Raw genomic sequence first — 15,320 nt, forward strand, 5'->3', positions numbered from 1 at the left:
TAAAAAGGCAAAACTAATCCATAGCAATAGAAATCAGGATAGAAGTTAACTTTTAGAGGATGATGATTAGGATAGGGCATGAAGAGGTTTCTGTGTTGTTGGTAATGTTCTATTTATCATATGAGGATTTGATTATATGAGTAAGTTCAATTTATGGAAATTCTTCATGCTACAAAATTATAAATTGTTCATTTTTGTATATCAATGGTATTTCGTAAAAGTTAACTTTAAAAAGCAATGTGAAACACAGACATACAAAACTTTCCAAAATAAGAATAAAAAGGCTGATTTTATAATTTAATCTTTGGTTTTACTTTCATAGAAGTTTGTGTTTTAGAATAACTTTTATACTCTTTATCTATAATTTATTACTCAATTTTCCATAGTAAATGTGGATAATTATTAAACCAGAATATTAAAAATACAGCCAGTTTGATAGATTTGTATAAATGCTTAACTGATGTCTCAAATACTCTTTTTTCAAATTACTAAACTGAGAAAAATAAATAGCAGAGTAATTACAAAAGTACCAATGACAACTGCTATACAATATAAACACTTTGGTAGTTAAAAGTTACTTAGCTCAACCACTTTGCCTGAACAAGATTTAGGAGCTAGAGTTGACTAAATTAAAAGGAAGACAATATAATGGCTTTGTAATTGCCATGCAAATACCCCATCATTATGTTGTGGATATGCGATTGTTTTCATTTTTAAAGAAAACTCTGTTTTATATGGTGTTTACTTGGGAAGTATTAAATGTAATTAGAGGGTACAACTCAGGAGAAGGGAAAAAAAGTGATATTTGGTTTTGATGTCTATGTACTGTTTTCCAAAAGTCATTTTCTTTGGATATAAAAGCATTGCTTCTTCCTGTCCTTAACCAATTCATAAAGTTACACAGTTTCCCCAGAAGAATTTTTTGGAATGACATAACTTGCTTAATGTCTTGCATATCTTATGTTTAAAATATAAGAATATTATCTCTGAGGAGTAAAATTATTAACTCTGAGTGGTCAGGAAATGTCTTAATGACGATAACACATATTTGTTATGCAGTTTTTATTAGAATGAGGTTTAAGCAGACAATACATAGGAAGTAAGAATCTATAGCAGATATTCTGTGCTCATGAAATGTGCCTCTACATCCTGGTGAGTAAGAAGACTATATTTTCCAGCATCCCTTACACTTACTTGTGGCTATGACTGAGTCATGGCTAAAGACTTGAAATTGAAGCACATTCCTTCCAGACCTTGTCGCCCCAAACTCCTACAGGTAGTCTTCATGCCCTCTCTTCCCCTAACTGCCTTCCAGAGGCAGACAATCCATCCTAAGCCTCAGAGAAACAGAGCACAGCAGAGCAAAACAGTCTGAGCGCCTAGATGACGAAGTCCAAGGCTGCACAAAGAGTGGAAAAATCCATATTATACTTTATGTGTGTGAGAAATAACTTCTTATTGTGTTAAGCCACTTTGAATTCAGAGAAATGTTTGGTACAATTCTTACGTACTTGCCGTAACAGTTATCCTAAATACTACGGAATATTGAACAGTAATTGATGTGGTGCCAGTAAAAACACAAAAATTTGTGGCATTTGTTTAGTAGTCAGGGAATGGACCGAAAAAGCCTAGAGAGTTCTCTTGAGCTGTGATGAAACTTCTATCTGCCATAATGTGGAAGGCAGGTTATATAAATAGTGAGCCTATTGCTCTAGAGAAAGTGGGAAAAAGCAAAGTGAAAATGTGTCTGTCACTATCGGCTGCCTTTAGCAAGGCATTCAAGAAAGCTAAGAGTTACAAAGTTTCAAAAGAACTGGAGAGTATCCAGAGATAAAAAGGCTTTAAGAATTGAAAAGGTAATCATTTTAGACTCATCTCTAAAAGAACTAAGTGAAAAACAAACTTGAACAAAAAGGCTCAGTGAAAATTACATTGCTAAAAAATTTAAATAGTTAAAAAAAATCTACTACTCACCTTAGTGGTATTCCTAGTGGCATTTCTTCCCACATTAGCCTTTTAGTTTAAATCACGTCAACATAGCTGCCATTAAGTTGAGAGAAAGTGAGGGTAAAAGGCCTAGGAAACTCAGAAATAAAAGTAAGAAGTATGTCTTGGGTATGCCTACTGGCCCATGGAACTGACTGGACTCAACGAAATCATAAGCTTAGCAAGTTAGTGTGGAAATTATACAGGCAAAATAAACTAAGAGTGTCTGACAATGCCTGCGACTTTCAAGTCTTAAAAAAACATCCTGACTCTAACAGATTCTATCCAGGACATATTCTTCTTTGTTCACATAAGATATGATCATGAATGATAATAAATAAAAAAGGCCCTAAGAACAGTCGAGCCAAGACCCAGAGAGAGGAATGGATAGGAAAGCAACAATGTTTTTCCCAGAGGTAAAAATCAGTCTTATCAAGGAGATTTTTCATCAACTTTCACCCTAAATGCAAGTCTTCATAAGATATGTCTAGCAGTGTATTAAACACCAAAATGTATCTGTAATGGCTGAGACTTTCAATTTTCATATTTTCTTTTGTTCTTCTGAGCCTTCTCCACCATTATGTATTTAATGTATTAGAGGCAGATAACTTGTCTTTTCTGTTTTATTGATTACTGGGCCAGGAGAACATGGCTGGACATGCTGGCAAAGCCAATGCACCACCAGAAAAGGTATACTTTAATATGGGTGGAGTATCTAGATAGGTCAAATGCGTCCTATTGAGTGAGGAAGAATAAAATAAAAATTTGCAGATCAAAAGGCAAAATGTACAGAGACTACTTTTCCCTTGACTTTCCTGTCTTTCCTTAAATTCCTTCCTACTTTCCTTTAATTCCCCAAGAAATCGACTCTGATATACAGATTTACAGGTGGAATGGAGGAAGTAGGAAGCAGGAGTTGAGTTGTTATGGATTCACATCAAATGCCTTAGCCATCCCACAGGAAATACTGGAGCTAAAATGGTCCTTCAGAGTTGTCCTTGTTTTGTAGCAAATGGACCAGGCCTTTGTATCCCCCATGGACTGGTCCTAGAAGTGGGCTGCTTCTGAGAATGGGGCACAGCTGCGTCAGATCTCTGTCAGAGAGCAATTCCCAGACAGTGAATTACTGAAAGTCATCCTTTGTCAGTTCTCCAAACAGCTGAAAATATAAGCTCCTTGGTACTGAAGCCGGGATCTGAATGACATACCACAGCATCCACCACATTCCAAGGTGCAGAGTGAAACCACATTTCCCAGCCACCCTTGCAGTTAGGTATAGCTACATGACCAATCGATACTCAATTTCCAGTCCTGGCTCATAAACATCTCCTGGATAATCTTTCACACTCTGCGTTCATCCACAAGCTTCCTGTTGCTGATGATCTAGCAGAGGACAAGGCTCTACAGTGAATCCAGAGGAGGAAACAAATCTTGGACTGTAAATGACCAGCTTGAAGGTTCCCATCTAACCAGAAACAACTAAGTTTGCGTTTTTTGTAAGGAGAAAATAAAACCATTTTGTGTTAAGAGACAGAGATTTGGGGATTATTTATTATAGATGGCAGTTTATATATTATATTGCCCAATCTAGACAAGGTATCAGATTCATCCAAAGTTCATAATAACAGTAGTAATGATGACAATAATATGAAAAAAGTATTCTAAAAGGTGGACTTTATAGATTTGGTAATTCACTTGAGCTCTCCTTGTTTGTGTGTTTGTTTTTCATTGATTAATTAACGAGTTGTATTGAATAACCAAGGTTCTTTCCAGCACTGATAGTCCATGATTTTATGACATCCACTCTGTGAAAAAATGGTGGCATACAATCTCTTTTTAGAATTTAATAATTCTATAAAGCTGCATGGGTCAGCCAAGGTGAAATTTGAAATTTAGAATTCGTGCCAAAACCCACGTAATTCACTTACTGTAAGTCCTGTGCTGCATCACCGGCCAAGATTCAGACCTAGACACTACATGCTCGTGATTAATGTGCTTCTTTTTAGAGGGTTTAAGGCCTTTGCTGCCAGCACTCTAACATTGCTATTGATTGAAGTATCAACATCTCTCTATCAAGACTGTAGGTTCTTCACATGCAGGTGCTCTTAATACATGGACTACTTATGCTAGAGGAAAGGATTTTGGGAAGTTTCTTCTCTGTCTTTCTTTCAAGCAATTTGCCTACTTCTTGTGCTACTAGAAAGATTTTCAATGATCCAGTCAATCATAATAATCAGGATGCCTCCTCGTCAAGAAGTGCCTTTCTTGGCTACTAATAGTTGTCTGGCCAGTCATAGTGTCAGACTGAGAGAATCCTTTGGTATAATGAGTGCACTAGGGATGGTACTACTTAGCAGCAAATGGATACAGCTTCTAAAATTGTGTACAGGCTATAGTCAGGAGGGAGGGTTTCAAGTAAAATTAATAGCCACCTTGTGCTTTTTAAAAAATCAATGCATTATTGAAATGGTATTCATTCAAGGTTACACAGCTGGTTTGATGCTGATTATGCTTTAAGCCAGAGAGGATAATTAAATAGGATAGAAAATGGTGTAAGGTTATTCATGAGAGAAAAGATGCCAAGAACACTACAACAAAGGCCACTTGCTGATAAGAGAAAGAAACTAAGGTAAATTTAATGAAAAACTATTAGTTTACAACTTTTTTGCCCCTCATCTAACAGAGTTCGTTTTGTAAAATGTTGTACACACGTGGAGAATTCTGCATTTTGAAAACAGCATTCTTGTTGTTTTAACTTTCTCTGGCTTAAATACAGTAAATACAAACCCTATTAAAGTTTAGCCTTATGGGCTTTTTCATATATATGTTAATTAAATGAAACGATATTTTTGAAGAAAATGGTTCTTTGGGGCCTAGATTAAAACATAAAAATGAAATAAAAATTTTAAGAAGTACAATCTTACTATAATTATTTTAATGGAAATTCATGAAGTAAGCCCTTATTTTTAGATGATTTTTGAAAACTTGGATTTTACTGCTAATACTTTTAAAAATTTTATTAGCATTCAGTTTCCTTTGTCATGCCCTTTTGCTAATGCTGCGTTGATATTAATCTTTAAGATATTGATGCTTCTTTAAGCATAATAATTATAATTACTCATATATTCAGACACCATTTTAAAAGCAATACTAAACTCATTCATGTTGTAAATTCTTGTTCTCATTTTTAGGAAGCTAACATGATATTTCTCACTTGAAATGACTTGTTTCATTGATTTTATGTTATTTTAAAGGCTCTTCCCCTGCTAAATTCTTTAAAATATTTATTAGCTTTGTTATCATGGGTTTATATCCGAGATCTTCAAACTGTTTAGTACACAATCATATATGACTTACAGAATTTCACAATCCATTCTAAACAGAACTTAAATTTATATGTACACACACATATACACATTCATAGCGCCTGAGGTTTGGGGCAGTTCTATTTGTCTGTTAAAATTACTAAAATTAAGAAATTAAAACCTTAACTTTAATGGCTGTAATAAGTAAACATAAAGCATCTTTTTCTCTACTTGTTTGCACAAATGCATTTCATGGTGGAATCAAAACTATCTGTTACATTCATTTCTATGAATTTTAAACTCTCTAAGCAATGATGCATTTCACTGAGCATCCTCTGTGCTCTCATTACATCAGGTAAAGTGAGAGCAAGATGTAAAATGTCTCTTCACTTTAAAGAGGAAACAAAATTTTGAGCTTGGAATTACTCTTCGAAGGAAAAGAATATTCCCATAATTTTTGCGATGGTTCAGGAGCAAATTTGGTTCTACATTGTTTTGTTCAGCATCCTGCTGATTGTTCAGTCTGTCACAATATATAAAATATCATTGCTCTGAAATCACTCTGCAAGCTTTCCAAGCAATTGCATTCCAGACATAATTAAGAATAAACTAAGGCCTTCAGACAAGCTACTTTTCTCATTTCAAATGATCATTTTACAGAAGAATGCATTAGACTTTTCTATCAGAGTTTGATTTACTAGTCATATGTGAAGAATAAATTTGATCTTTTTTATCTATTGAATATTTTAGAAGAAATTCTTACTTTAATTTGAAAATTTGTTAATTTGAAGTTGTATTACTACTTATTATCAGTTCATGTTTCCCCATAATCGACAATCCCTCCTGAAAAAAAGGTATCTAGCAACATTTTTATATTGCTTAACATGACTTTCAAAGCTGAAACAGTAGGAACCAAAATAGAAAACCCCAATTTAGCTGTCCCTTAAAATTGTGCTGCGAAGAGATACATCAAGGTCCTATAATTCTTAACTGACTTATATAAAATGGAAAATTTCCCAGATATCATCTTGAGATCTCAGGCATCAGTGAAATAGGGGGACAACTGCTTTTTTTTTTCCATACAAAAGATGTATTTTGGGTTATTTTCCTTATAAGAATACTCAGATTTGACTTCTGAAAAGCTTAGTTTAGCAATTCCAGGACGTCATTCTAACTGCCAGGGCAGGTAGAACATGTTTATCATTCTCACTCCTTCTTGAGATACTAGGATTTTGTAGTTGATACCTTTCAAATAATCTCACTTTCAGTCTCCCACCTGTGTTCCTAACTGTAAGGAACACTGCATCCTCAAATTAACGATCATAAATAGATAAATAAATTTTAATGGCATTAAAAATACCCACAATTCAATTTGCCTTTACTGCTAATGACCATGCTCCTATTCCCATATCTGATTATTGTAGTTAATAGGTTTTAGAAAAGATTCCTCCCAACTATCTTGTGTTTGAAGCACCAAAGTATGACAAATGGTGTCCCTAGCTATGGTGTGTGAGAGGCCATAAGCAGATGTTTTCTTCAAGCTTAATTTCGTAATATGAACACTGAAGAATTTATCTCAAGTTGCCAATCAATGGACTTCACACATTCTAGTGTTTTATTTAGATCATAAGTATACGTCTGCAAATCAAGAAGAAATGAGTCATCTGTAAAACATCAAAATATTCCCTGCAAATGCTGCCACTGAAGCGACTTCCCAGGTAATTTCACGTTTTACCTTCTACACACACAGACTTTTAAAACGATATTATTTACATGTGTTCAAGACAAATTTATAACTGCCTACATATGGAGTTACTTTGTTTGTCACATTTTAGTTGAAATGCAAAAGGTGTCCAAAACAATAGACAGTATTTAGTTCAATGAAATGACTTTTTAAACTAATTTTTAAGCCATTCAATATTTTGATCAAAATTCAACTCTAGCAAAACAACTAAATCAATCTAGCATGAAAAAAATAAATGTAGTGTTATTTATGTTGTATACAGAAAAATGTGATATAATAAATGATATTGAAATACTTTGGTGTCTTATCTGTTAGGGCTGCTATAACAAAGATAGCATAGATTAGATGGCTTGTAAATGGCATCAATTTATTTCTTGAATTTCTGGAGGCTGAAAGTTTAAGATCAGGGTGTCAAAATAGCTGGGTCCTGGGGAGAGCCCTCTTTCGGGTTGCAGACTGTTGTGTTCTCTTGTATCTTCACATGACAGAGAGAGGACTAGAAAAGTTTCTGGGATCCCCTTTATACGAGCACTAATCTCATTCATGAGGGCTCCACCCTTATGATGTAATTATCTCTCAAACTCAAACACATCACTTCTTAATACTACCATGCTTGGGGTTAAACATTTCCACATATAAATTTGTGGGGACACAGACATGGAAACTATTGCACTGGCTTTCTCATATGTTATCACTGGTTTCTAATAGATTAGGCAATGTTCAAGAACATGGAAAACAAAAAAGAAACATATTTGACACAAAAAGTGCATTTATTTGAACAGCAGTCTAATCAGTTTCTGTGTCCACCCTGATTCATCTCTTAGTTTCTTTCCTGCTCAGCAGCAGCTTTGCAGACAAGCATGCACTGACTTTTGGTGAGGTATAATCAAACCATTTTTGCTAAAATATTCTTTAGACTATTGGCTTTCATAGGACAGTTTTGCTGAAAAACAATATTAAATTGTTTTATTTCTCTGTGGGGTATGATTGAAACCACCTGGGTGCATGAAACAGTGTGCTGATTCTGGTGAGACTCTGTTGCTTTTGAAGGCTCATGATGTGATTCCCTTTGTTACTTCATGTGGCCAGATTGCTACCACACTACAACCTGGTAAACTTGCTTTTAATTTCTTAAGTATGCCATATTATTGCTTACCCCAAGGCTGTCATGCATCTTTTCTGAATTTATCCAATCATACCACACCTATTCCACCACTTGCAATACTTCTCTTCAATGTTTGTGTCTAGGCTTTCTAGACCCTCTTTTCACTCCACCCTGCCTTTACTTTGATTATATTCTTTCAAACACACGAGGCACTTCCTTGATAGCAGTTGTCACAATTATGATTATTTTCCTTTTCATTGTTTTTTTTTTAATTTCTGCCTCTCCATATACACCAGAGTTGCCAAGATGATTGAACCTGTGTCTATTTTTAATCACATTATTACCAATAAATTTAAATGTTTCATAAATATTTGTTAAGAATATATTTTAAAAATATACCTGAATTTACTGAAGTATTTGGAATACAGATTTGTGTTTTTCTTCTTCACTCACTGGAGTGATTTTTTTTCAGCAAAACAATTCTAAGGATAGCCTGGAGTAACTGATTATTATGGTTACAAACAATAAAATATTTAGTAAGCGCATGCTGGTTAGGATACATTCTGTTGCAAGGAACAATAAAAAGAGCTTAAAGTGGCTTTCAACAATAAGGACATTTGTTACCTTATGTCACTAAAGTTTAAGCATAGAAAAAAATCTAGACTTCATTAACTCAATGCTCAAAAAGGAACTAGGCTGTGTACATCTTTTGAATCTTAGGTGTCTCTTCAGACTAGACAAATTTAACCATTCTGTGTCAGTTCCAGAAATGAAAAAATTTTGAGAGAAATAGTTTTTTGGATTTCTGCGTATGTGTGTGTGCATGTGCAACAAAGATTTTTATTGTGACCATCTGTAATAACAAAATATTAGAAACACTCAAGTGCCTACATAGGAAGACTGGTTACATAGAGCCATACATTTAAATATAATATAGTCATAAAATAGAAGGAATTAGCTCTGTATGTGATACGGAAGTGGGGCAGGGAAGTGCTGGGAAGGGAAGGGTGGGTCCCTGGCTAGGGCTTTTTTGTTTTCCTGCCCAAAAGTTGTATTTCCCAAGACCACCCTGGCCTGCCACACCGCACCCTGTGCCTATAAATATCACCCCCCAAACCCCAGCAGGCAGACACACAGGCGGCTGGACGTCTAAAGAAGCACATCAGTTGAAGAGCATGCCAACAGGCACTGGCAGACGCCGGCAGCTGGCAGGCCATTGACTGGGAGAACTATGCAGAGTTTGACTGGGGCAGTGGGAGGAGAGCCCAGGCCAAGGAGTGGCCCCACTCCAGGGGAAGACTTCCCTCTCCATCCCCCTTCTCACTTCCCCCATCTGCTGAGAGTTACCTCCACTCAGTAAAACCTTGCATTCCTTCTCCAAGCCCAGGTGTGATCCAATTCTTCCAGTACACCAAGGCAAGAACCCGGGATACAGGAAGCCTTCTGTCCTTGCTACAAGCTAGAGGGTCTAATTGAATTGGTTAACACAAGCAGCCTAGATGGCAAAACTGAAAGAGCACACGGTAGCACAAGCCCACTGGGGCGTCAGGAGCTGGAAACATTCACCCCTAGCCACTGCTGTGGGGACAGAGCCCCACAACCTGCCTGCCTCTATGCTCCCCTAGAGGTTTGAGCAGCAGGCACTGAAGAAACGACCCACTCCAGCAAGCCCTGCGAGGGGAGCAAGGGAACTTTCCCCGTTTCATATGTACTACCACGGAACAAATATTCACAATATATTGTTACATGAAAAAGCTAATGTAAATGAATATCTATAGTATGGCTTCATTTTGTATGCATAATTGTTAACTTTCACTGGGTTACAGAGAAATAGGGTTTTTTTTCTGAATAGTTTTCCTTGTAGCACATCAGTCATGTCTGTTCTGCTGGACTGACAGTATATGCCTACAGCTAAACCAAGCACTACCAAGAGAAAGGGACCACATCATCAGCTCAAACTCACTAGGATCTGCCCTTAGAGCAGGGGATTGTTCCAGCCTCTCCTGTGGCACAAGCTATAAGGAAGAAGAGAGATACCTAATCAAATCAGTTTTCTTTTAGGAAGAAACAGTTTGGGGGGATTACAATTAGATAGCAATCTCAGAGTTAGTGACCCTAAAACGTAAGATAGTGGGATAAATAATATTAATTTTTAAAAACAGTAAAACAGTCTATTCTAGCATTTAATAATCTAGCTAAAGAAAACACTAACTTAAAAATGCACGTGATATGCGTTAGTTCTTCTCAATACATTACAAGAGTTTCACCATGTAATTTGTGTGCACCATTTTCTTCTCTTTTAAAATGGGATATAGTATAAGCATGAAGTTTGCATGGTGTCTACAAGAAGCAGTGGTGGTCATGACAGGAAAAGCTAGGTTAAGAAAAGGTCAGTCTGTAAAATTGCAAAAAAAAAGTATATATATAATTACTATTATTTCTTAACAAAACTTTTTTCCCAAAACAATGTATTCGGTCAATATTATATGACAAAATTATAAAATGAGATGTCTTTTGTCTTGGTTAAAAAATATAGATAGATGATGATAGATAGATAGATAGATAGATAGATAGACAGACAGACAGATAGGTGGATAGATAGATACAGGTAATATGTGCCAAGAATTGAAATGGAAAGAAAAATGACGTAATATAGAAATATTTATTTATTTCTTCGGAGGTAACTTTAAAAATAATTATAAATATCTTACTTGATCCCCAAATAAAGGTTGTAGGGTTTTTTTCTCTTTCTCTTTTCTTATTTTCTTTCTTTTTTAAATGAGCTAATGCTCTGTTCATGCATTTACTTGGCATTGGATGTGAAGTTCAATTAACATATATTCTTTGTAGTCAAGAATATTATGAAAAGAATCTTAGCATGACACTAAAACCTCAATGTATCTATGCAGGGAACTAAATCACCATCATTACAATTTATACTTCACTCTGATAAGTGCTGTTTTGCAGCAGTAAATTATATAGATTCCCTAAAACTGCAAAAAAAAAATATTATATTCAGCAGAGAGCCCAAAATACTATATACAATATCAGTCTTAGATTAGATTCAATAATTCTTTATGTATAAATAAAAAAACTAATATTTTTATTATGGCAATGGAGATTTCAAAACATTCACCAGTTACATACTAATTAGATGTAGCCTGCAATACTGATATTAAAACTAATATTCATCTATATTTTGCCTAATGCATTAGAAGCATTGTCTACTAGTTTGAGTGAGAAAGTAGGGATTCATATCTCCATAACAGACTCTAGTTTTCATTTCAAAGGAGTTCTGAAATCATAGTTGTTCCAGTATTTCTACTTATGACTTTCCCCTCAAGAGATAGATTTCATCTTGCTAATCTGACTATATTTAATTATTAAACAATTTAATAAATAATCAATAAAAATTTATTTACTCTAGGCACTGTCCAGAACACTTTGAGTCTACTATATTGTTCTTTTGTAACTTTTGATTATTTCAACTCTCATTAGCCCATCTGCTAGAGGATGACCCAGAATGATGCCTAAAACAAATGGGTCAAAGAGACCCTGGTAGAAGAAAGCACTGAAAACCTGCATCGAATAACAACTCTCAAATGTAGCATAAAATTCAGAATACATTACTAAAAGACTTACCATTTTAAACCCTACCAAAAATTTTAAGCATGTATTATTTGAGTGGTATATTTACCTTGAAAATATCAGGTATTTAAAAGAAAGATAAAGTAACAGGAATACTACTTTACAAGAAATCAGATGAGTCTGGTATGAAAAAATTCACATTGATTTGCAAATTGGTACACTATCGTCTTATCTCTATACCCTCCTTGTTAAGTGACATATGACTGTATTTTAGGACAAAAAGGTGTTGATTTTTAATAGCCTTACTGAGGTAAAATAAATCACATAAGTTTTCAAATATGTGTACCATCATGATAATTGTGATAATAAATATATATATATTACTCTAATTTCCGTATTATTTTAGGATCACCTCCTCCATTTCTGTAACAAAAGCCATTGGAATTTTGACAAGAATTAAAGTGAATCTGTAAATAATGTTGGTAGAGCACTGCCAGCTCAACAATATTTGTTTTTCGATTCGTGATTGCGGGATGCCTTCCCATTTATTTAGATTTTCTTACATTTCTTTCAGCAACATTTTACAGATTTTAGCATATATGTCTTGCATTGCTTTGCTTAAATTTATTCCTAGGTATTTTATTCTTTTTGATGCTATTTTAACAAAAATTGCTTTCAAATCTTCTTTTTCGGATTGTTCATTGCTAGTGTATGGAAGTACAACTGATTTATGTATGTTGATCTTTTATCCAGCAACTTTGCTGATTTCATCCATTAATTCTAATTGGGTTTTTGTGGATTCTTTAGAATTTTCTCAAATATAAGATCATATTGTCTGGGAATAGAGATGATTTTACATTTTTCTTTCCAATTTGGGTGCCATTTATTTATTTATTTATTTTCATAGCCTGGTTGCTCTGGATAGAAATTCCAGTACAATGTTAAGTGTTAGGGGTAAAAGTGGGTATTCTTGTCTTGTTTTTGATCCTGGGGAAGAGCTTTCAGTTTTTCATCACTGAGTAGTTGTGGATTTTTCATTTAAAGCCCTTTATCATATTGAGGAAGTCCCCTTCTATTACAAGTTTTCTGGGTTTTTTTTTTTTTAATCATGAAAGGTTATTGATGTTTTAAGTGTTTTTGTTTTTTTTTTTTTATCTGCGTCAGATTAGGTAATCAGGCAATTTTTTCCCTTTATTGTACTATGTGAGGTATCATAATGATTGCTTTTCATACATTAATTTACTCTTACATTCCTGTAATAAGACCCATTGGTCGTGATTTATCATCATTTTTATATGCGCCAGGGATTGGAATTGGGTTGAAGTTTTGCATTTACATTCGTAAGAACTGTTAGTCTATAGCTTTTTTTTTTAATTTCCTGTAATGCTTTTGTCTGGCTTCAGTATCTGATTAATGAAGGTCAACTTCTATTATTTTTTGGAAAATTTTTAGAAGGATTGGTGTTAATTCTTCATTAAATGTTTGATAGAACTCAATAGCAAAGCTATCTTACCTTAGTCATTTCTTGGCTAGGAAAATTGTGATTACTTATTCGATATTTTTACTTGTTATGTATCTATTCATATTTTCTGGGTTTGTTTTAGAGTCAGTTTCAGTATTTAGTATGTTTCTGAAAAGGGGTCAATTTCATCCATATTATTTACTTTATTGGTGTGACATATGTTCATAGTACTCTCTTATAATCTCTTTTTAAAATTCCTGTAGGTTCATGAATAAAGTACCCAAAATTTCTGATTTTAGTACTTTGAATCTTCTTTCTTATTCATGGTCAGTATAGCTAAATGATTGTCAATTGGTTGATCTTTTGAAATAGCCAACTTTTGGTTGTATTAATTGTTTTTATATTCCCTGTTTCGTTAATCTCTATCTTTACTATTTTCTATTGCTTGCTCTGTGTATAGTCTGCTCTTCGTTTTCTATTTTATTTTGGTTGAAAGTTAGGCTATTGGTTTGATATCTGTTTTCTATTAGACAATATTTCACTATGCTGGCCAGGCTGGTCTTGAACTCCTGGGCTCAAGTGATCCACCTGCCTTGGCCTCCCAAAGCGCTGGGATTGCAGACACGAGCCACTGTGCCTGGCCATTGTTTTCTATTTTTGATGTAGACACTTACAGCTATAAATTTCCATTGGAGCAATGCTTTCATTGCATTTTATAAATTTTGATATATTGTGTTTTTGTTTCCATTCATCTCAACTAATTTACCTTAAAATTTCTTTTTGTGACCTATTACCTGTTTAAGGATATTTTTCCCATATATTTGCAAATTTTTTTTTATTTCTAGTTTCATTTTATTCAAAGTAACTTGAAAAGTTACTTTGTATTGTTTCAGTCTTCTTAATTGTTTTGAGACATGTTTTTGGCCTAAAACGTGGTCTATCCTGGATACTGTTTCATGTGTACGCGAGAAAAATATATTTTCTGATGTTGTTTGATGGACTGTCTTACACGTGTGTACGTGTTAGGTCTAGTTTGTTTATAGTGTTGTTCAAGTCTTCTATTTTCTTTTTGCTATTTAGTTTTTCTATCCATTATTGAGAGTGGAGTATTAAAGTTTACAAATACTATTGTAAAACAATATATTTATCCTTTCAGTCCTGCAGTTTTTGTTTGATCTATTAAGAGACTGTTGTTAGATATGTATATGTTTGTAAATTTTAAAGATTTTATGGATTGACTATATTACCAATATATACTGCCTTTGTCTCATAGCCATTTCCACTCTGTTTTGATTACTATTGGCATGGAACGTCTCTTGCGTACTTCACTTTCAAATTATTTGCTGCTTTTCTAAAAGTGAGACGATCTTTTCTAAGCTTGTAAAGTAAATCTCTTGTATACAGCATAGTTCCTTCTTTGTTAATTTTTTTATTCTGCCAATTTCTGCCTTTTCATTTGAGAGTTTAGTTCATTTAAATGTATTGGGATTACTGATAAGGATAAGAATACTTTTTTTTGTTTGTTTTCTCTATGCCATATATTCGGGGGAGGGGGATCATTCCTCAATTTCTCTATTACTACCTTCATTTTGTTTAATTGCATTTGTGGATGTGCCATTTTGTGTATATGTGCTATTTTTATTCTCTTCTAATTTATTTATTGTACTTTTTAAAGTTATTTTCCTAGTGGTTATCCTGGGTATTTAGATTATCTTAAATTATAACAATTTTATATGACCTAATACCAAATTAATTTAAATAACATTCAAAAATGTGCTCAGATATAGCTTATACCACCCACTTTGTTGTAATTATCACATATTACATCTTTATACATTGTTTGCCCTTTGACATAGGTAACATTTTGTTCATTTGTCTTTTAAATTATAAAGAAAATAACTTAACAAATCAAAGATACAAAAATACTGTCTATAATAAATACCTATGGAGTTATATTTTACCATGTTCTTTATTTCTTCATATGTCTTCAAATTACTTTCTATTGTCTTTTCATTTCAGTCCAAAGAATTCTCTTTAGCATTTCTCACAGTGTATGTCTACAAGCAATGAGTGCCCTCAGTTTTTGTTTATCTGCAAATGTCCCAATTTCTCCTTCATTTTTAGAGGATA

General features: G+C 34.0%; 1 long non-coding RNA gene across 1 annotated transcript in view; it reads left to right on the top strand.

The window, feature by feature from the left end:
- LOC134731408 (uncharacterized) overlaps positions 1 to 15,320 on the top strand; it is a 351,840-nt gene that overhangs the window by 280,686 nt on the left and 55,834 nt on the right. The window lies entirely within an intron of this gene.

The sequence above is a fragment of the Symphalangus syndactylus genome, chromosome 9 (assembly GCF_028878055.3).
Source record: "Symphalangus syndactylus isolate Jambi chromosome 9, NHGRI_mSymSyn1-v2.1_pri, whole genome shotgun sequence".
Classification (NCBI taxonomy): Eukaryota; Metazoa; Chordata; class Mammalia; order Primates; family Hylobatidae; genus Symphalangus; species Symphalangus syndactylus.